Source organism: Schistocerca americana, unplaced genomic scaffold, assembly GCF_021461395.2.
Source record: "Schistocerca americana isolate TAMUIC-IGC-003095 unplaced genomic scaffold, iqSchAmer2.1 HiC_scaffold_220, whole genome shotgun sequence".
In the NCBI taxonomy this organism is placed as follows: Eukaryota; Metazoa; Arthropoda; class Insecta; order Orthoptera; family Acrididae; genus Schistocerca; species Schistocerca americana.
In genome coordinates, this window is record NW_025725929.1 from 262,794 (window position 1) to 280,704 (window position 17,911).

General features: G+C 53.5%; 53 non-coding genes across 53 annotated transcripts; 19 read left to right on the forward strand and 34 right to left on the reverse strand.

Moving 5' to 3' along the window:
* The first annotated feature begins 241 nt into the window (after positions 1-241).
* Trnap-agg lies at positions 242-313 on the forward strand. The gene has a single exon. It is a non-coding gene; the product is annotated as a tRNA-Pro (tRNA).
* A 194-nt stretch (positions 314-507) lies between these two features.
* Positions 508-580, reverse strand: Trnav-aac. The gene has a single exon. It is a non-coding gene; the product is annotated as a tRNA-Val (tRNA).
* Positions 581-737: 157 nt separating this feature from the next.
* On the reverse strand, positions 738-810 carry Trnav-cac. Its single transcript has one exon. It is a non-coding gene; the product is annotated as a tRNA-Val (tRNA).
* A 402-nt stretch (positions 811-1,212) lies between these two features.
* Trnap-agg lies at positions 1,213-1,284 on the forward strand. Its single transcript has one exon. It is a non-coding gene; the product is annotated as a tRNA-Pro (tRNA).
* Positions 1,285-1,478: 194 nt separating this feature from the next.
* Positions 1,479-1,551, reverse strand: Trnav-aac. The gene has a single exon. It is a non-coding gene; the product is annotated as a tRNA-Val (tRNA).
* A 157-nt stretch (positions 1,552-1,708) lies between these two features.
* Positions 1,709-1,781, reverse strand: Trnav-cac. Its single transcript has one exon. It is a non-coding gene; the product is annotated as a tRNA-Val (tRNA).
* Positions 1,782-2,183: 402 nt separating this feature from the next.
* Positions 2,184-2,255, forward strand: Trnap-agg. Its single transcript has one exon. It is a non-coding gene; the product is annotated as a tRNA-Pro (tRNA).
* A 194-nt stretch (positions 2,256-2,449) lies between these two features.
* Positions 2,450-2,522, reverse strand: Trnav-aac. The gene has a single exon. It is a non-coding gene; the product is annotated as a tRNA-Val (tRNA).
* Positions 2,523-2,679: 157 nt separating this feature from the next.
* Trnav-cac lies at positions 2,680-2,752 on the reverse strand. Its single transcript has one exon. It is a non-coding gene; the product is annotated as a tRNA-Val (tRNA).
* Positions 2,753-3,154: 402 nt separating this feature from the next.
* Trnap-agg lies at positions 3,155-3,226 on the forward strand. Its single transcript has one exon. It is a non-coding gene; the product is annotated as a tRNA-Pro (tRNA).
* Positions 3,227-3,420: 194 nt separating this feature from the next.
* Positions 3,421-3,493, reverse strand: Trnav-aac. Its single transcript has one exon. It is a non-coding gene; the product is annotated as a tRNA-Val (tRNA).
* A 157-nt stretch (positions 3,494-3,650) lies between these two features.
* On the reverse strand, positions 3,651-3,723 carry Trnav-cac. Its single transcript has one exon. It is a non-coding gene; the product is annotated as a tRNA-Val (tRNA).
* Positions 3,724-4,125: 402 nt separating this feature from the next.
* Trnap-agg lies at positions 4,126-4,197 on the forward strand. Its single transcript has one exon. It is a non-coding gene; the product is annotated as a tRNA-Pro (tRNA).
* A 194-nt stretch (positions 4,198-4,391) lies between these two features.
* Positions 4,392-4,464, reverse strand: Trnav-aac. The gene has a single exon. It is a non-coding gene; the product is annotated as a tRNA-Val (tRNA).
* Positions 4,465-4,621: 157 nt separating this feature from the next.
* On the reverse strand, positions 4,622-4,694 carry Trnav-cac. Its single transcript has one exon. It is a non-coding gene; the product is annotated as a tRNA-Val (tRNA).
* A 402-nt stretch (positions 4,695-5,096) lies between these two features.
* Trnap-agg lies at positions 5,097-5,168 on the forward strand. The gene has a single exon. It is a non-coding gene; the product is annotated as a tRNA-Pro (tRNA).
* Positions 5,169-5,362: 194 nt separating this feature from the next.
* Trnav-aac lies at positions 5,363-5,435 on the reverse strand. The gene has a single exon. It is a non-coding gene; the product is annotated as a tRNA-Val (tRNA).
* A 157-nt stretch (positions 5,436-5,592) lies between these two features.
* On the reverse strand, positions 5,593-5,665 carry Trnav-cac. Its single transcript has one exon. It is a non-coding gene; the product is annotated as a tRNA-Val (tRNA).
* Positions 5,666-6,067: 402 nt separating this feature from the next.
* Trnap-agg lies at positions 6,068-6,139 on the forward strand. Its single transcript has one exon. It is a non-coding gene; the product is annotated as a tRNA-Pro (tRNA).
* Positions 6,140-6,333: 194 nt separating this feature from the next.
* On the reverse strand, positions 6,334-6,406 carry Trnav-aac. Its single transcript has one exon. It is a non-coding gene; the product is annotated as a tRNA-Val (tRNA).
* Positions 6,407-6,563: 157 nt separating this feature from the next.
* Trnav-cac lies at positions 6,564-6,636 on the reverse strand. Its single transcript has one exon. It is a non-coding gene; the product is annotated as a tRNA-Val (tRNA).
* Positions 6,637-7,038: 402 nt separating this feature from the next.
* On the forward strand, positions 7,039-7,110 carry Trnap-agg. Its single transcript has one exon. It is a non-coding gene; the product is annotated as a tRNA-Pro (tRNA).
* Positions 7,111-7,304: 194 nt separating this feature from the next.
* Positions 7,305-7,377, reverse strand: Trnav-aac. Its single transcript has one exon. It is a non-coding gene; the product is annotated as a tRNA-Val (tRNA).
* A 157-nt stretch (positions 7,378-7,534) lies between these two features.
* Trnav-cac lies at positions 7,535-7,607 on the reverse strand. The gene has a single exon. It is a non-coding gene; the product is annotated as a tRNA-Val (tRNA).
* Positions 7,608-8,009: 402 nt separating this feature from the next.
* On the forward strand, positions 8,010-8,081 carry Trnap-agg. Its single transcript has one exon. It is a non-coding gene; the product is annotated as a tRNA-Pro (tRNA).
* Positions 8,082-8,275: 194 nt separating this feature from the next.
* On the reverse strand, positions 8,276-8,348 carry Trnav-aac. Its single transcript has one exon. It is a non-coding gene; the product is annotated as a tRNA-Val (tRNA).
* A 157-nt stretch (positions 8,349-8,505) lies between these two features.
* Trnav-cac lies at positions 8,506-8,578 on the reverse strand. The gene has a single exon. It is a non-coding gene; the product is annotated as a tRNA-Val (tRNA).
* Positions 8,579-8,980: 402 nt separating this feature from the next.
* Trnap-agg lies at positions 8,981-9,052 on the forward strand. The gene has a single exon. It is a non-coding gene; the product is annotated as a tRNA-Pro (tRNA).
* A 194-nt stretch (positions 9,053-9,246) lies between these two features.
* On the reverse strand, positions 9,247-9,319 carry Trnav-aac. The gene has a single exon. It is a non-coding gene; the product is annotated as a tRNA-Val (tRNA).
* Positions 9,320-9,950: 631 nt separating this feature from the next.
* Trnap-agg lies at positions 9,951-10,022 on the forward strand. Its single transcript has one exon. It is a non-coding gene; the product is annotated as a tRNA-Pro (tRNA).
* Positions 10,023-10,216: 194 nt separating this feature from the next.
* Positions 10,217-10,289, reverse strand: Trnav-aac. The gene has a single exon. It is a non-coding gene; the product is annotated as a tRNA-Val (tRNA).
* Positions 10,290-10,446: 157 nt separating this feature from the next.
* On the reverse strand, positions 10,447-10,519 carry Trnav-cac. Its single transcript has one exon. It is a non-coding gene; the product is annotated as a tRNA-Val (tRNA).
* A 402-nt stretch (positions 10,520-10,921) lies between these two features.
* Positions 10,922-10,993, forward strand: Trnap-agg. Its single transcript has one exon. It is a non-coding gene; the product is annotated as a tRNA-Pro (tRNA).
* A 194-nt stretch (positions 10,994-11,187) lies between these two features.
* Positions 11,188-11,260, reverse strand: Trnav-aac. The gene has a single exon. It is a non-coding gene; the product is annotated as a tRNA-Val (tRNA).
* A 631-nt stretch (positions 11,261-11,891) lies between these two features.
* Positions 11,892-11,963, forward strand: Trnap-agg. The gene has a single exon. It is a non-coding gene; the product is annotated as a tRNA-Pro (tRNA).
* Positions 11,964-12,157: 194 nt separating this feature from the next.
* On the reverse strand, positions 12,158-12,230 carry Trnav-aac. The gene has a single exon. It is a non-coding gene; the product is annotated as a tRNA-Val (tRNA).
* A 157-nt stretch (positions 12,231-12,387) lies between these two features.
* On the reverse strand, positions 12,388-12,460 carry Trnav-cac. Its single transcript has one exon. It is a non-coding gene; the product is annotated as a tRNA-Val (tRNA).
* A 402-nt stretch (positions 12,461-12,862) lies between these two features.
* On the forward strand, positions 12,863-12,934 carry Trnap-agg. The gene has a single exon. It is a non-coding gene; the product is annotated as a tRNA-Pro (tRNA).
* A 194-nt stretch (positions 12,935-13,128) lies between these two features.
* Trnav-aac lies at positions 13,129-13,201 on the reverse strand. The gene has a single exon. It is a non-coding gene; the product is annotated as a tRNA-Val (tRNA).
* A 157-nt stretch (positions 13,202-13,358) lies between these two features.
* Positions 13,359-13,431, reverse strand: Trnav-cac. Its single transcript has one exon. It is a non-coding gene; the product is annotated as a tRNA-Val (tRNA).
* A 402-nt stretch (positions 13,432-13,833) lies between these two features.
* On the forward strand, positions 13,834-13,905 carry Trnap-agg. Its single transcript has one exon. It is a non-coding gene; the product is annotated as a tRNA-Pro (tRNA).
* Positions 13,906-14,099: 194 nt separating this feature from the next.
* Trnav-aac lies at positions 14,100-14,172 on the reverse strand. The gene has a single exon. It is a non-coding gene; the product is annotated as a tRNA-Val (tRNA).
* Positions 14,173-14,329: 157 nt separating this feature from the next.
* Trnav-cac lies at positions 14,330-14,402 on the reverse strand. The gene has a single exon. It is a non-coding gene; the product is annotated as a tRNA-Val (tRNA).
* Positions 14,403-14,804: 402 nt separating this feature from the next.
* Trnap-agg lies at positions 14,805-14,876 on the forward strand. The gene has a single exon. It is a non-coding gene; the product is annotated as a tRNA-Pro (tRNA).
* Positions 14,877-15,070: 194 nt separating this feature from the next.
* Trnav-aac lies at positions 15,071-15,143 on the reverse strand. The gene has a single exon. It is a non-coding gene; the product is annotated as a tRNA-Val (tRNA).
* Positions 15,144-15,300: 157 nt separating this feature from the next.
* Positions 15,301-15,373, reverse strand: Trnav-cac. The gene has a single exon. It is a non-coding gene; the product is annotated as a tRNA-Val (tRNA).
* Positions 15,374-15,775: 402 nt separating this feature from the next.
* On the forward strand, positions 15,776-15,847 carry Trnap-agg. The gene has a single exon. It is a non-coding gene; the product is annotated as a tRNA-Pro (tRNA).
* A 194-nt stretch (positions 15,848-16,041) lies between these two features.
* Trnav-aac lies at positions 16,042-16,114 on the reverse strand. The gene has a single exon. It is a non-coding gene; the product is annotated as a tRNA-Val (tRNA).
* Positions 16,115-16,271: 157 nt separating this feature from the next.
* On the reverse strand, positions 16,272-16,344 carry Trnav-cac. The gene has a single exon. It is a non-coding gene; the product is annotated as a tRNA-Val (tRNA).
* Positions 16,345-16,746: 402 nt separating this feature from the next.
* Trnap-agg lies at positions 16,747-16,818 on the forward strand. The gene has a single exon. It is a non-coding gene; the product is annotated as a tRNA-Pro (tRNA).
* A 194-nt stretch (positions 16,819-17,012) lies between these two features.
* Trnav-aac lies at positions 17,013-17,085 on the reverse strand. The gene has a single exon. It is a non-coding gene; the product is annotated as a tRNA-Val (tRNA).
* Positions 17,086-17,242: 157 nt separating this feature from the next.
* On the reverse strand, positions 17,243-17,315 carry Trnav-cac. The gene has a single exon. It is a non-coding gene; the product is annotated as a tRNA-Val (tRNA).
* Positions 17,316-17,717: 402 nt separating this feature from the next.
* Trnap-agg lies at positions 17,718-17,789 on the forward strand. Its single transcript has one exon. It is a non-coding gene; the product is annotated as a tRNA-Pro (tRNA).
* Positions 17,790-17,911: the final 122 nt, after the last annotated feature.

A 17,911-nucleotide genomic window follows, 5' to 3' on the forward strand; every position in this document is an offset into this window, starting at 1 on the left:
CTAACGATATAGCGGCGTTTCGCGCAGTCGTTATTGCAAGTCATATCAGCAAAAGCAATCACTTTCTCAGCAGCAGGCAGTGCGAGCCCAGCGGCAGCTCTACATGAAGGTACCAATAGCCCAGGAAGGCCGCCGACCGCGGGAATTCGCGCCGCCCCCATCCCGCCAGCGTACACGAGACTTCCAGGGCACCCTGGACGACATCGAGGGACTGGAATAATTGGCGTTCGCCGTGTCACAGGGCTCGTTGGTCTAGGGGTATGATTCCTGCTTAGGGTGCAGGAGGTCCCGGGTTCAAATCCCGGACGAGCCCTAGCGTTTTGTGCAAACTGATCGCACGTCAGTGGCTGAGTCAGCGCAAAAAGATCGCCGTCAATATCAAATGAATTTCTTATTCGATGTGAGCAATTGACACTCGGGTCCGACGCGTGAAGGCGATTACGAAGGTTTCGGGTACAGATGGTAGCAGATGCATGTTAGTACGTCTTGCTTAAAGTGATGAAAAAGTGTTTCCGCCCGGGATCGAACCGGGGACCTTCTGCGTGTTAGGCAGACGTGATAACCGCCACACCACGGAAACTGCTTGTGTGCACCTTACTTCACAGACAACTTATAGTGATGTTGCCGTCGTAACTAAAAAATTCAATAAATGTGGTACTTGCAAACGAAGGGACATGCAGCAGATCCACACACGACGTGGCTCATTGGAGGACAATACGACATAGGCAGGAAAATACTGTTCCCGCCCGGGATCGAACCGGGGACCTTCTGCGTGTGAAGCAGACGTGATAACCGCTACACTACGGAAACGACGGACCTGAGGAGTCCATCCTTGTTCACTCGAACTTGCCTCAGACTTTCTCTCGTCCGCGAATGCACACACGACAGTTCTTTTGTCAGCCTGGAACCCATCACAGCCGAGGGCTCAAGAAGTCTTCGGGGTGCTCGAGAGGGTGTCTGCCGTAGCACCCCTAACGATATAGCGGCGTTTCGCGCAGTCGTTATTGCAAGTCATATCAGCAAAAGCAATCACTTTCTCAGCAGCAGGCAGTGCGAGCCCAGCGGCAGCTCTACATGAAGGTACCAATAGCCCAGGAAGGCCGCCGACCGCGGGAATTCGCGCCGCCCCCATCCCGCCAGCGTACACGAGACTTCCAGGGCACCCTGGACGACATCGAGGGACTGGAATAATTGGCGTTCGCCGTGTCACAGGGCTCGTTGGTCTAGGGGTATGATTCCTGCTTAGGGTGCAGGAGGTCCCGGGTTCAAATCCCGGACGAGCCCTAGCGTTTTGTGCAAACTGATCGCACGTCAGTGGCTGAGTCAGCGCAAAAAGATCGCCGTCAATATCAAATGAATTTCTTATTCGATGTGAGCAATTGACACTCGGGTCCGACGCGTGAAGGCGATTACGAAGGTTTCGGGTACAGATGGTAGCAGATGCATGTTAGTACGTCTTGCTTAAAGTGATGAAAAAGTGTTTCCGCCCGGGATCGAACCGGGGACCTTCTGCGTGTTAGGCAGACGTGATAACCGCCACACCACGGAAACTGCTTGTGTGCACCTTACTTCACAGACAACTTATAGTGATGTTGCCGTCGTAACTAAAAAATTCAATAAATGTGGTACTTGCAAACGAAGGGACATGCAGCAGATCCACACACGACGTGGCTCATTGGAGGACAATACGACATAGGCAGGAAAATACTGTTCCCGCCCGGGATCGAACCGGGGACCTTCTGCGTGTGAAGCAGACGTGATAACCGCTACACTACGGAAACGACGGACCTGAGGAGTCCATCCTTGTTCACTCGAACTTGCCTCAGACTTTCTCTCGTCCGCGAATGCACACACGACAGTTCTTTTGTCAGCCTGGAACCCATCACAGCCGAGGGCTCAAGAAGTCTTCGGGGTGCTCGAGAGGGTGTCTGCCGTAGCACCCCTAACGATATAGCGGCGTTTCGCGCAGTCGTTATTGCAAGTCATATCAGCAAAAGCAATCACTTTCTCAGCAGCAGGCAGTGCGAGCCCAGCGGCAGCTCTACATGAAGGTACCAATAGCCCAGGAAGGCCGCCGACCGCGGGAATTCGCGCCGCCCCCATCCCGCCAGCGTACACGAGACTTCCAGGGCACCCTGGACGACATCGAGGGACTGGAATAATTGGCGTTCGCCGTGTCACAGGGCTCGTTGGTCTAGGGGTATGATTCCTGCTTAGGGTGCAGGAGGTCCCGGGTTCAAATCCCGGACGAGCCCTAGCGTTTTGTGCAAACTGATCGCACGTCAGTGGCTGAGTCAGCGCAAAAAGATCGCCGTCAATATCAAATGAATTTCTTATTCGATGTGAGCAATTGACACTCGGGTCCGACGCGTGAAGGCGATTACGAAGGTTTCGGGTACAGATGGTAGCAGATGCATGTTAGTACGTCTTGCTTAAAGTGATGAAAAAGTGTTTCCGCCCGGGATCGAACCGGGGACCTTCTGCGTGTTAGGCAGACGTGATAACCGCTACACCACGGAAACTGCTTGTGTGCACCTTACTTCACAGACAACTTATAGTGATGTTGCCATCGTAACTAAAAAATTCAATAAATGTGGTACTTGCAAACGAAGGGACATGCAGCAGATCCACACACGACGTGGCTCATTGGAGGACAATACGACATAGGCAGGAAAATACTGTTCCCGCCCGGGATCGAACCGGGGACCTTCTGCGTGTGAAGCAGACGTGATAACCGCTACACTACGGAAACGACGGACCTGAGGAGTCCATCCTTGTTCACTCGAACTTGCCTCAGACTTTCTCTCGTCCGCGAATGCACACACGACAGTTCTTTTGTCAGCCTGGAACCCATCACAGCCGAGGGCTCAAGAAGTCTTCGGGGTGCTCGAGAGGGTGTCTGCCGTAGCACCCCTAACGATATAGCGGCGTTTCGCGCAGTCGTTATTGCAAGTCATATCAGCAAAAGCAATCACTTTCTCAGCAGCAGGCAGTGCGAGCCCAGCGGCAGCTCTACATGAAGGTACCAATAGCCCAGGAAGGCCGCCGACCGCGGGAATTCGCGCCGCCCCCATCCCGCCAGCGTACACGAGACTTCCAGGGCACCCTGGACGACATCGAGGGACTGGAATAATTGGCGTTCGCCGTGTCACAGGGCTCGTTGGTCTAGGGGTATGATTCCTGCTTAGGGTGCAGGAGGTCCCGGGTTCAAATCCCGGACGAGCCCTAGCGTTTTGTGCAAACTGATCGCACGTCAGTGGCTGAGTCAGCGCAAAAAGATCGCCGTCAATATCAAATGAATTTCTTATTCGATGTGAGCAATTGACACTCGGGTCCGACGCGTGAAGGCGATTACGAAGGTTTCGGGTACAGATGGTAGCAGATGCATGTTAGTACGTCTTGCTTAAAGTTATGAAAAAGTGTTTCCGCCCGGGACCGAACCGGGGACCTTCTGCGTGTTAGGCAGACGTGATAACCGCCACACCACGGAAACTGCTTGTGTGCACCTTACTTCACAGACAACTTATAGTGATGTTGCCGTCGTAACTAAAAAATTCAATAAATGTGGTACTTGCAAACGAAGGGACATGCAGCAGATCCACACACGACGTGGCTCATTGGAGGACAATACGACATAGGCAGGAAAATACTGTTCCCGCCCGGGATCGAACCGGGGACCTTCTGCGTGTGAAGCAGACGTGATAACCGCTACACTACGGAAACGACGGACCAGAGGAGTCCATCCTTGTTCACTCGAACTTGCCTCAGACTTTCTCTCGTCCGCGAATGCACACACGACAGTTCTTTTGTCAGCCTGGAACCCATCACAGCCGAGGGCTCAAGAAGTCTTCGGGGTGCTCGAGAGGGTGTCTGCCGTAGCACCCCTAACGATATAGCGGCGTTTCGCGCAGTCGTTATTGCAAGTCATATCAGCAAAAGCAATCACTTTCTCAGCAGCAGGCAGTGCGAGCCCAGCGGCAGCTCTACATGAAGGTACCAATAGCCCAGGAAGGCCGCCGACCGCGGGAATTCGCGCCGACCCCATCCCGCCAGCGTACACGAGACTTCCAGGGCACCCTGGACGACATCGAGGGGCTGGAATAATTGGCGTTCGCCGTGTGACAGGGCTCGTTGGTCTAGGGGTATGATTCCTGCTTAGGTTGCAGGAGGTCCCGGGTTCAAATCCCGGACGAGCCCTAGCGTTTTGTGCAAACTGATCGCACGTCAGTGGCTGAGTCAGCGCAAAAAGATCGCCGTCAATATCAAATGAATTTCTTTTTCGATGTGAGCAATTGACACTCGGGTCCGACGCGTGAAGGCGATTACGAAGGTTTCGGGTACAGACGGTAGCAGATGCATGTTAGTACGTCTTGCTTAAAGTGATGAAAAAGTGTTTCCGCCCGGGATCGAACAGGGGACCTCCTGCGTGTTAGGCAGACGTGATAACCGCTACACCACGGAAACTGCTTGTGTGCACCTTACTTCACAGACAACTTATAGTGATGTTGCCATCGTAACTAAAAAATTCAATAAATGTGGTACTTGCAAACGAAGGGACATGCAGCAGATCCACACACGACGTGGCTCATTGGAGGACAATACGACATAGGCAGGAAAATACTGTTCCCGCCCGGGATCGAACCGGGGACCTTCTACGTGTGAAGCAGACGTGATAACCGCTACACTACGGAAACGACGGACCTGAGGAGTCCATCCTTGTTCACTCGAACTTGCCTCAGACTTTCTCTCGTCCGCGAATGCACACACGACAGTTCTTTTGTCAGCCTGGAACCCATCACAGCCGAGGGCTCAAGAAGTCTTCGGGGTGCTCGAGAGGGTGTCTGCCGTAGCACCCCTAACGATATAGCGGCGTTTCGCGCAGTCGTTATTGCAAGTCATATCAGCAAAAGCAATCACTTTCTCAGCAGCAGGCAGTGCGAGCCCAGCGGCAGCTCTACATGAAGGTACCAATAGCCCAGGAAGGCCGCCGACCGCGGGAATTCGCGCCGCCCCCATCCCGCCAGCGTACACGAGACTTCCAGGGCACCCTGGACGACATCGAGGGACTGGAATAATTGGCTTTCGCCGTGTCACAGGGCTCGTTGGTCTAGGGGTATGATTCCTGCTTAGGGTGCAGGAGGTCCCGGGTTCAAATCCCGGACGAGCCCTAGCGTTTTGTGCAAACTGATCGCACGTCAGTGGCTGAGTCAGCGCAAAAAGATCGCCGTCAATATCAAATGAATTTCTTATTCGATGTGAGCAATTGACACTCGGGTCCGACGCGTGAAGGCGATTACGAAGGTTTCGGGTACAGATGGTAGCAGATGCATGTTAGTACGTCTTGCTTAAAGTGTAGAAAAAGTGTTTCCGCCCGGGATCGAACCGGGGACCTTCTGCGTGTTAGGCAGACGTGATAACCGCTACACCACGGAAACTGCTTGTGTGCACCTTACTTCACAGACAACTTATAGTGATGTTGCCATCGTAACTAAAAAATTCAATAAATGTGGTACTTGCAAACGAAGGGACATGCAGCAGATCCACACACGACGTGGCTCATTGGAGGACAATACGACATAGGCAGGAAAATACTGTTCCCGCCCGGGATCGAACCGGGGACCTTCTGCGTGTGAAGCAGACGTGATAACCGCTACACTACGGAAACGACGGACCTGAGGAGTCCATCCTTGTTCACTCGAACTTGCCTCAGACTTTCTCTCGTCCGCGAATGCACACACGACAGTTCTTTTGTCAGCCTGGAACCCATCACAGCCGAGGGCTCAAGAAGTCTTCGGGGTGCTCGAGAGGGTGTCTGCCGTAGCACCCCTAACGATATAGCGGCGTTTCGCGCAGTCGTTATTGCAAGTCATATCAGCAAAAGCAATCACTTTCTCAGCAGCAGGCAGTGCGAGCCCAGCGGCAGCTCTACATGAAGGTACCAATAGCCCAGGAAGGCCGCCGACCGCGGGAATTCGCGCCGCCCCCATCCCGCCAGCGTACACGAGACTTCCAGGGCACCCTGGACGACATCGAGGGACTGGAATAATTGGCGTTCGCCGTGTCACAGGGCTCGTTGGTCTAGGGGTATGATTCCTGCTTAGGGTGCAGGAGGTCCCGGGTTCAAATCCCGGACGAGCCCTAGCGTTTTGTGCAAACTGATCGCACGTCAGTGGCTGAGTCAGCGCAAAAAGATCGCCGTCAATATCAAATGAATTTCTTATTCGATGTGAGCAATTGACACTCGGGTCCGACGCGTGAAGGCGATTACGAAGGTTTCGGGTACAGATGGTAGCAGATGCATGTTAGTACGTCTTGCTTAAAGTGATGAAAAAGTGTTTCCGCCCGGGATCGAACCGGGGACCTTCTGCGTGTTAGGCAGACGTGATAACCGCTACACCACGGAAACTGCTTGTGTGCACCTTACTTCACAGACAACTTATAGTGATGTTGCCATCGTAACTAAAAAATTCAATAAATGTGGTACTTGCAAACGAAGGGACATGCAGCAGATCCACACACGACGTGGCTCATTGGAGGACAATACGACATAGGCAGGAAAATACTGTTCCCGCCCGGGATCGAACCGGGGACCTTCTGCGTGTGAAGCAGACGTGATAACCGCTACACTACGGAAACGACGGACCTGAGGAGTCCATCCTTGTTCGCTCGAACTTGCCTCAGACTTTCTCTCGTCCGCGAATGCGCACACGACAGCTCTTTTGTCAGCCTGGAACCCATCACAGCCGAGGGCTCAAGAAGTCTTCGGGGTGCTCGAGAGGGTGTCTGCCGTAGCACCCCTAACGATATAGCGGCGTTTCGCGCAGTCGTTATTGCAAGTCATATCAGCAAAAGCAATCACTTTCTCAGCAGCAGGCAGTGCGAGCCCAGCGGCAGCTCTACATGAAGGTACCAATAGCCCAGGAAGGCCGCCGACCGCGGGAATTCGCGCCGCCCCCATCCCGCCAGCGTACACGAGACTTCCAGGGCACCCTGGACGACATCGAGGGATTGGAATAATTGGCGTTCGCCGTGTCACAGGGCTCGTTGGTCTAGGGGTATGATTCCTGCTTAGGGTGCAGGAGGTCCCGGGTTCAAATCCCGGACGAACCCTAGCGTTTTGTGCAAACTGATCGCACGTCAGTGGCTGAGTCAGCGCAAAAAGATCGCCGTCAATATCAAATGAATTTCTTATTCGATGTGAGCAATTGACACTCGGGTCCGACGCGTGAAGGCGATTACGAAGGTTTCGGGTACAGATGGTAGCAGATGCATGTTAGTACGTCTTGCTTAAAGTGATGAAAAAGTGTTTCCGCCCGGGATCGAACCGGGGACCTTCTGCGTGTTAGGCAGACGTGATAACCGCTACACCACGGAAACTGCTTGTGTGCACCTTACTTCACAGACAACTTATAGCGATGTTGCCATCGTAACTAAAAAATTCAATAAATGTGGTACTTGCAAACGAAGGGACATGCAGCAGATCCACACACGACGTGGCTCATTGGAGGACAATACGACATAGGCAGGAAAATACTGTTCCCGCCCGGGATCGAACCGGGGACCTTCTGCGTGTGAAGCAGACGTGATAACCGCTACACTACGGAAACGACGGACCTGAGGAGTCCATCCTTGTTCACTCGAACTTGCCTCAGACTTTCTCTCGTCCGCGAATGCACACACGACAGTTCTTTTGTCAGCCTGGAACCCATCACAGCCGAGGGCTCAAGAAGTCTTCGGGGTGCTCGAGAGGGTGTCTGCCGTAGCACCCCTAACGATATAGCGGCGTTTCGCGCAGTCGTTATTGCAAGTCATATCAGCAAAAGCAATCACTTTCTCAGCAGCAGGCAGTGCGAGCCCAGCGGCAGCTCTACATGAAGGTACCAATAGCCCAGGAAGGCCGCCGACCGCGGGAATTCGCGCCGACCCCATCCCGCCAGCGTACACGAGACTTCCAGGGCACCCTGGACGACATCGAGGGGCTGGAATAATTGGCGTTCGCCGTGTGACAGGGCTCGTTGGTCTAGGGGTATGATTCCTGCTTAGGTTGCAGGAGGTCCCGGGTTCAAATCCCGGACGAGCCCTAGCGTTTTGTGCAAACTGATCGCACGTCAGTGGCTGAGTCAGCGCAAAAAGATCGCCGTCAATATCAAATGAATTTCTTATTCGATGTGAGCAATTGACACTCGGGTCCGACGCGTGAAGGCGATTACGAAGGTTTCGGGTACAGACGGTAGCAGATGCATGTTAGTACGTCTTGCTTAAAGTGATGAAAAAGTGTTTCCGCCCGGGATCGAACAGGGGACCTTCTGCGTGTTAGGCAGACGTGATAACCGCTACACCACGGAAACTGCTTGTGTGCACCTTACTTCACAGACAACTTATAGCGATGTTGCCATCGTAACTAAAAAATTCAATAAATGTGGTACTTGCAAACGAAGGGACATGCAGCAGATCCACACACGACGTGGCTCATTGGAGGACAATACGACATAGGCAGGAAAATACTGTTCCCGCCCGGGATCGAACCGGGGACCTTCTGCGTGTGAAGCAGACGTGATAACCGCTACACTACGGAAACGACGGACCTGAGGAGTCCATCCTTGTTCACTCGAACTTGCCTCAGACTTTCTCTCGTCCGCGAATGCACACACGACAGTTCTTTTGTCAGCCTGGAACCCATCACAGCCGAGGGCTCAAGAAGTCTTCGGGGTGCTCGAGAGGGTGTCTGCCGTAGCACCCCTAACGATATAGCGGCGTTTCGCGCAGTCGTTATTGCAAGTCATATCAGCAAAAGCAATCACTTTCTCAGCAGCAGGCAGTGCGAGCCCAGCGGCAGCTCTACATGAAGGTACCAATAGCCCAGGAAGGCCGCCGACCGCGGGAATTCGCGCCGCCCCCATCCCGCCAGCGTACACGAGACTTCCAGGGCACCCTGGACGACATCGAGGGACTGGAATAATTGGCGTTCGCCGTGTCACAGGGCTCGTTGGTCTAGGGGTATGATTCCTGCTTAGGGTGCAGGAGGTCCCGGGTTCAAATCCCGGACGAGCCCTAGCGTTTTGTGCAAACTGATCGCACGTCAGTGGCTGAGTCAGCGCAAAAAGATCGCCGTCAATATCAAATGAATTTCTTATTCGATGTGAGCAATTGACACTCGGGTCCGACGCGTGAAGGCGATTACGAAGGTTTCGGGTACAGATGGTAGCAGATGCATGTTAGTACGTCTTGCTTAAAGTGATGAAAAAGTGTTTCCGCCCGGGATCGAACCGGGGACCTTCTGCGTGTTAGGCAGACGTGATAACCGCTACACCACGGAAACTGCTTGTGTGCACCTTACTTCACAGACAACTTATAGCGATGTTGCCATCGTAACTAAAAAATTCAATAAATGTGGTACTTGCAAACGAAGGGACATGCAGCAGATCCACACACGACGTGGCTCATTGGAGGACAATACGACATAGGCAGGAAAATACTGTTCCCGCCTGGGATCGAACCGGGGACCTTCGCGTGTGAAGCAGACGTGATAACCGCTACACTACGGAAACGACGGACCTGAGGAGTCCATCCTTGTTCACTCGAACTTGCCTCAGACTTTCTCTCGTCCGCGAATGCACACACGACAGTTCTTTTGTCAGCCTGGAACCCATCACAGCCGAGGGCTCAAGAAGTCTTCGGGGTGCTCGAGAGGGTGTCTGCCGTAGCACCCCTAACGATATAGCGGCGTTTCGCGCAGTCGTTATTGCAAGTCATATCAGCAAAAGCAATCACTTTCTCAGCAGCAGGCAGTGCGAGCCCAGCGGCAGCTCTACATGAAGGTACCAATAGCCCAGGAAGGCCGCCGACCGCGGGAATTCGCGCCGCCCCCATCCCGCCAGCGTACACGAGACTTCCAGGGCACCCTGGACGACATCGAGGGACTGGAATAATTGGCGTTCGCCGTGTCACAGGGCTCGTTGGTCTAGGGGTATGATTCCTGCTTAGGGTGCAGGAGGTCCCGGGTTCAAATCCCGGACGAGCCCTAGCGTTTTGTGCAAACTGATCGCACGTCAGTGGCTGAGTCAGCGCAAAAAGATCGCCGTCAATATCAAATGAATTTCTTATTCGATGTGAGCAATTGACACTCGGGTCCGACGCGTGAAGGCGATTACGAAGGTTTCGGGTACAGATGGTAGCAGATGCATGTTAGTACGTCTTGCTTAAAGTGATGAAAAAGTGTTTCCGCCCGGGATCGAACCGGGGACCTTCTGCGTGTTAGGCAGACGTGATAACCGCTACACCACGGAAACTGCTTGTGTGCACCTTACTTCACAGACAACTTATAGCGATGTTGCCATCGTAACTAAAAAATTCAATAAATGTGGTACTTGCAAACGAAGGGACATGCAGCAGATCCACACACGACGTGGCTCATTGGAGGACAATACGACATAGGCAGGAAAATACTGTTCCCGCCCGGGATCGAACCGGGGACCTTCTGCGTGTGAAGCAGACGTGATAACCGCTACACTACGGAAACGACGGACCTGAGGAGTCCATCCTTGTTCACTCGAACTTGCCTCAGACTTTCTCTCGTCCGCGAATGCACACACGACAGTTCTTTTGTCAGCCTGGAACCCATCACAGCCGAGGGCTCAAGAAGTCTTCGGGGTGCTCGAGAGGGTGTCTGCCGTAGCACCCCTAACGATATAGCGGCGTTTCGCGCAGTCGTTATTGCAAGTCATATCAGCAAAAGCAATCACTTTCTCAGCAGCAGGCAGTGCGAGCCCAGCGGCAGCTCTACATGAAGGTACCAATAGCCCAGGAAGGCCGCCGACCGCGGGAATTCGCGCCGCCCCCATCCCGCCAGCGTACACGAGACTTCCAGGGCACCCTGGACGACATCGAGGGACTGGAATAATTGGCGTTCGCCGTGTCACAGGGCTCGTTGGTCTAGGGGTATGATTCCTGCTTAGGGTGCAGGAGGTCCCGGGTTCAAATCCCGGACGAGCCCTAGCGTTTTGTGCAAACTGATCGCACGTCAGTGGCTGAGTCAGCGCAAAAAGATCGCCGTCAATATCAAATGAATTTCTTATTCGATGTGAGCAATTGACACTCGGGTCCGACGCGTGAAGGCGATTACGAAGGTTTCGGGTACAGATGGTAGCAGATGCATGTTAGTACGTCTTGCTTAAAGTGATGAAAAAGTGTTTCCGCCCGGGATCGAACCGGGGACCTTCTGCGTGTTAGGCAGACGTGATAACCGCTACACCACGGAAACTGCTTGTGTGCACCTTACTTCACAGACAACTTATAGCGATGTTGCCATCGTAACTAAAAAATTCAATAAATGTGGTACTTGCAAACGAAGGGACATGCAGCAGATCCACACACGACGTGGCTCATTGGAGGACAATACGACATAGGCAGGAAAATACTGTTCCCGCCTGGGATCGAACCGGGGACCTTCGCGTGTGAAGCAGACGTGATAACCGCTACACTACGGAAACGACGGACCTGAGGAGTCCATCCTTGTTCACTCGAACTTGCCTCAGACTTTCTCTCGTCCGCGAATGCACACACGACAGTTCTTTTGTCAGCCTGGAACCCATCACAGCCGAGGGCTCAAGAAGTCTTCGGGGTGCTCGAGAGGGTGTCTGCCGTAGCACCCCTAACGATATAGCGGCGTTTCGCGCAGTCGTTATTGCAAGTCATATCAGCAAAAGCAATCACTTTCTCAGCAGCAGGCAGTGCGAGCCCAGCGGCAGCTCTACATGAAGGTACCAATAGCCCAGGAAGGCCGCCGACCGCGGGAATTCGCGCCGCCCCCATCCCGCCAGCGTACACGAGACTTCCAGGGCACCCTGGACGACATCGAGGGACTGGAATAATTGGCGTTCGCCGTGTCACAGGGCTCGTTGGTCTAGGGGTATGATTCCTGCTTAGGGTGCAGGAGGTCCCGGGTTCAAATCCCGGACGAGCCCTAGCGTTTTGTGCAAACTGATCGCACGTCAGTGGCTGAGTCAGCGCAAAAAGATCGCCGTCAATATCAAATGAATTTCTTATTCGATGTGAGCAATTGACACTCGGGTCCGACGCGTGAAGGCGATTACGAAGGTTTCGGGTACAGATGGTAGCAGATGCATGTTAGTACGTCTTGCTTAAAGTGATGAAAAAGTGTTTCCGCCCGGGATCGAACCGGGGACCTTCTGCGTGTTAGGCAGACGTGATAACCGCTACACCACGGAAACTGCTTGTGTGCACCTTACTTCACAGACAACTTATAGCGATGTTGCCATCGTAACTAAAAAATTCAATAAATGTGGTACTTGCAAACGAAGGGACATGCAGCAGATCCACACACGACGTGGCTCATTGGAGGACAATACGACATAGGCAGGAAAATACTGTTCCCGCCCGGGATCGAACCGGGGACCTTCTGCGTGTGAAGCAGACGTGATAACCGCTACACTACGGAAACGACGGACCTGAGGAGTCCATCCTTGTTCACTCGAACTTGCCTCAGACTTTCTCTCGTCCGCGAATGCACACACGACAGTTCTTTTGTCAGCCTGGAACCCATCACAGCCGAGGGCTCAAGAAGTCTTCGGGGTGCTCGAGAGGGTGTCTGCCGTAGCACCCCTAACGATATAGCGGCGTTTCGCGCAGTCGTTATTGCAAGTCATATCAGCAAAAGCAATCACTTTCTCAGCAGCAGGCAGTGCGAGCCCAGCGGCAGCTCTACATGAAGGTACCAATAGCCCAGGAAGGCCGCCGACCGCGGGAATTCGCGCCGCCCCCATCCCGCCAGCGTACACGAGACTTCCAGGGCACCCTGGACGACATCGAGGGACTGGAATAATTGGCGTTCGCCGTGTCACAGGGCTCGTTGGTCTAGGGGTATGATTCCTGCTTAGGGTGCAGGAGGTCCCGGGTTCAAATCCCGGACGAGCCCTAGCGTTTTGTGCAAACTGATCGCACGTCAGTGGCTGAGTCAGCGCAAAAAGATCGCCGTCAATATCAAATGAATTTCTTATTCGATGTGAGCAATTGACACTCGGGTCCGACGCGTGAAGGCGATTACGAAGGTTTCGGGTACAGATGGTAGCAGATGCATGTTAGTACGTCTTGCTTAAAGTGATGAAAAAGTGTTTCCGCCCGGGATCGAACCGGGGACCTTCTGCGTGTTAGGCAGACGTGATAACCGCTACACCACGGAAACTGCTTGTGTGCACCTTACTTCACAGACAACTTATAGCGATGTTGCCATCGTAACTAAAAAATTCAATAAATGTGGTACTTGCAAACGAAGGGACATGCAGCAGATCCACACACGACGTGGCTCATTGGAGGACAATACGACATAGGCAGGAAAATACTGTTCCCGCCCGGGATCGAACCGGGGACCTTCTGCGTGTGAAGCAGACGTGATAACCGCTACACTACGGAAACGACGGACCTGAGGAGTCCATCCTTGTTCACTCGAACTTGCCTCAGACTTTCTCTCGTCCGCGAATGCACACACGACAGTTCTTTTGTCAGCCTGGAACCCATCACAGCCGAGGGCTCAAGAAGTCTTCGGGGTGCTCGAGAGGGTGTCTGCCGTAGCACCCCTAACGATATAGCGGCGTTTCGCGCAGTCGTTATTGCAAGTCATATCAGCAAAAGCAATCACTTTCTCAGCAGCAGGCAGTGCGAGCCCAGCGGCAGCTCTACATGAAGGTACCAATAGCCCAGGAAGGCCGCCGACCGCGGGAATTCGCGCCGCCCCCATCCCGCCAGCGTACACGAGACTTCCAGGGCACCCTGGACGACATCGAGGGACTGGAATAATTGGCGTTCGCCGTGTCACAGGGCTCGTTGGTCTAGGGGTATGATTCCTGCTTAGGGTGCAGGAGGTCCCGGGTTCAAATCCCGGACGAGCCCTAGCGTTTTGTGCAAACTGATCGCACGTCAGTGGCTGAGTCAGCGCAAAAAGATCGCCGTCAATATCAAATGAATTTCTTATTCGATGTGAGCAATTGACACTCGGGTCCGACGCGTGAAGGCGATTACGAAGGTTTCGGGTACAGATGGTAGCAGATGCATGTTAGTACGTCTTGCTTAAAGTGATGAAAAAGTGTTTCCGCCCGGGATCGAACCGGGGACCTTCTGCGTGTTAGGCAGACGTGATAACCGCTACACCACGGAAACTGCTTGTGTGCACCTTACTTCACAGACAACTTATAGCGATGTTGCCATCGTAACTAAAAAATTCAATAAATGTGGTACTTGCAAACGAAGGGACATGCAGCAGATCCACACACGACGTGGCTCATTGGAGGACAATACGACATAGGCAGGAAAATACTGTTCCCGCCCGGGATCGAACCGGGGACCTTCTGCGTGTGAAGCAGACGTGATAACCGCTACACTACGGAAACGACGGACCTGAGGAGTCCATCCTTGTTCACTCGAACTTGCCTCAGACTTTCTCTCGTCCGCGAATGCACACACGACAGTTCTTTTGTCAGCCTGGAACCCATCACAGCCGAGGGCTCAAGAAGTCTTCGGGGTGCTCGAGAGGGTGTCTGCCGTAGCACCCCTATCGATATAGCGGCGTTTCGCGCAGTCGTTATTGCAAGTCATATCAGCAAAAGCAATCACTTTCTCAGCAGCAGGCAGTGCGAGCCCAGCGGCAGCTCTACATGAAGGTACCAATAGCCCAGGAAGGCCGCCGACCGCGGGAATTCGCGCCGACCCCATCCCGCCAGCGTACACGAGACTTCCAGGGCACCCTGGACGACATCGAGGGACTGGAATAATTGGCGTTCGCCGTGTCACAGGGCTCGTTGGTCTAGGGGTATGATTCCTGCTTAGGGTGCAGGAGGTCCCGGGTTCAAATCCCGGACGAGCCCTAGCGTTTTGTGCAAACTGATCGCACGTCAGTGGCTGAGTCAGCGCAAAAAGATCGCCGTCAATATCAAATGAATTTCTTATTCGATGTGAGCAATTGACACTCGGGTCCGACGCGTGAAGGCGATTACGAAGGTTTCGGGTACAGATGGTAGCAGATGCATGTTAGTACGTCTTGCTTAAAGTGATGAAAAAGTGTTTCCGCCCGGGATCGAACCGGGGACCTTCTGCGTGTTAGGCAGACGTGATAACCGCTACACCACGGAAACTGCTCGTGTGCACCTTACTTCACAGACAACTTATAGCGATGTTGCCATCGTAACTAAAAAATTCAATAAATGTGGTACTTGCAAACGAAGGGACATGCAGCAGATCCACACACGACGTGGCTCATTGGAGGACAATACGACATAGGCAGGAAAATACTGTTCCCGCCCGGGATCGAACCGGGGACCTTCTGCGTGTGAAGCAGACGTGATAACCGCTACACTACGGAAACGACGGACCTGAGGAGTCCATCCTTGTTCACTCGAACTTGCCTCAGACTTTCTCTCGTCCGCGAATGCACACACGACAGTTCTTTTGTCAGCCTGGAACCCATCACAGCCGAGGGCTCAAGAAGTCTTCGGGGTGCTCGAGAGGGTGTCTGCCGTAGCACCCCTAACGATATAGCGGCGTTTCGCGCAGTCGTTATTGCAAGTCATATCAGCAAAAGCAATCACTTTCTCAGCAGCAGGCAGTGCGAGCCCAGCGGCAGCTCTACATGAAGGTACCAATAGCCCAGGAAGGCCGCCGACCGCGGGAATTCGCGCCGCCCCCATCCCGCCAGCGTACACGAGACTTCCAGGGCACCCTGGACGACATCGAGGGACTGGAATAATTGGCGTGCGCCGTGTCACAGGGCTCGTTGGTCTAGGGGTATGATTCCTGCTTAGGGTGCAGGAGGTCCCGGGTTCAAATCCCGGACGAGCCCTAGCGTTTTGTGCAAACTGATCGCACGTCAGTGGCTGAGTCAGCGCAAAAAGATCGCCGTCAATATCAAATGAATTTCTTATTCGATGTGAGCAATTGACACTCGGGTCCGACGCGTGAAGGCGATTACGAAGGTTTCGGGTACAGATGGTAGCAGATGCATGTTAGTACGTCTTGCTTAAAGTGATGAAAAAGTGTTTCCGCCCGGGATCGAACCGGGGACCTTCTGCGTGTTAGGCAGACGTGATAACCGCTACACCACGGAAACTGCTTGTGTGCACCTTACTTCACAGACAACTTATAGCGATGTTGCCATCGTAACTAAAAAATTCAATAAATGTGGTACTTGCAAACGAAGGGACATGCAGCAGATCCACACACGACGTGGCTCATTGGAGGACAATACGACATAGGCAGGAAAATACTGTTCCCGCCCGGGATCGAACCGGGGACCTTCTGCGTGTGAAGCAGACGTGATAACCGCTACACTACGGAAACGACGGACCTGAGGAGTCCATCCTTGTTCACTCGAACTTGCCTCAGACTTTCTCTCGTCCGCGAATGCACACACGACAGTTCTTTTGTCAGCCTGGAACCCATCACAGCCGAGGGCTCAAGAAGTCTTCGGGGTGCTCGAGAGGGTGTCTGCCGTAGCACCCCTATCGATATAGCGGCGTTTCGCGCAGTCGTTATTGCAAGTCATATCAGCAAAAGCAATCACTTTCTCAGCAGCAGGCAGTGCGAGCCCAGCGGCAGCTCTACATGAAGGTACCAATAGCCCAGGAAGGCCGCCGACCGCGGGAATTCGCGCCGACCCCATCCCGCCAGCGTACACGAGACTTCCAGGGCACCCTGGACGACATCGAGGGACTGGAATAATTGGCGTTCGCCGTGTCACAGGGCTCGTTGGTCTAGGGGTATGATTCCTGCTTAGGGTGCAGGAGGTCCCGGGTTCAAATCCCGGACGAGCCCTAGCGTTTTGTGCAAACTGATCGCACGTCAGTGGCTGAGTCAGCGCAAAAAGATCGCCGTCAATATCAAATGAATTTCTTATTCGATGTGAGCAATTGACACTCGGGTCCGACGCGTGAAGGCGATTACGAAGGTTTCGGGTACAGATGGTAGCAGATGCATGTTAGTACGTCTTGCTTAAAGTGATGAAAAAGTGTTTCCGCCCGGGATCGAACCGGGGACCTTCTGCGTGTTAGGCAGACGTGATAACCGCTACACCACGGAAACTGCTTGTGTGCACCTTACTTCACAGACAACTTATAGTGATGTTGCCATCGTAACTAAAAAATTCAATAAATGTGGTACTTGCAAACGAAGGGACATGCAGCAGATCCACACACGACGTGGCTCATTGGAGGACAATACGACATAGGCAGGAAAATACTGTTCCCGCCCGGGATCGAACCGGGGACCTTCTGCGTGTGAAGCAGACGTGATAACCGCTACACTACGGAAACGACGGACCTGAGGAGTCCATCCTTGTTCACTCGAACTTGCCTCAGACTTTCTCTCGTCCGCGAATGCACACACGACAGTTCTTTTGTCAGCCTGGAACCCATCACAGCCGAGGGCTCAAGAAGTCTTCGGGGTGCTCGAGAGGGTGTCTGCCGTAGCACCCCTAACGATATAGCGGCGTTTCGCGCAGTCGTTATTGCAAGTCATATCAGCAAAAGCAATCACTTTCTCAGCAGCAGGCAGTGCGAGCCCAGCGGCAGCTCTACATGAAGGTACCAATAGCCCAGGAAGGCCGCCGACCGCGGGAATTCGCGCCGCCCCCATCCCGCCAGCGTACACGAGACTTCCAGGGCACCCTGGACGACATCGAGGGACTGGAATAATTGGCGTGCGCCGTGTCACAGGGCTCGTTGGTCTAGGGGTATGATTCCTGCTTAGGGTGCAGGAGGTCCCGGGTTCAAATCCCGGACGAGCCCTAGCGTTTTGTGCAAACTGATCGCACGTCAGTGGCTGAGTCAGCGCAAAAAGATCGCCGTCAATATCAAATGAATTTCTTATTCGATGTGAGCAATTGACACTCGGGTCCGACGCGTGAAGG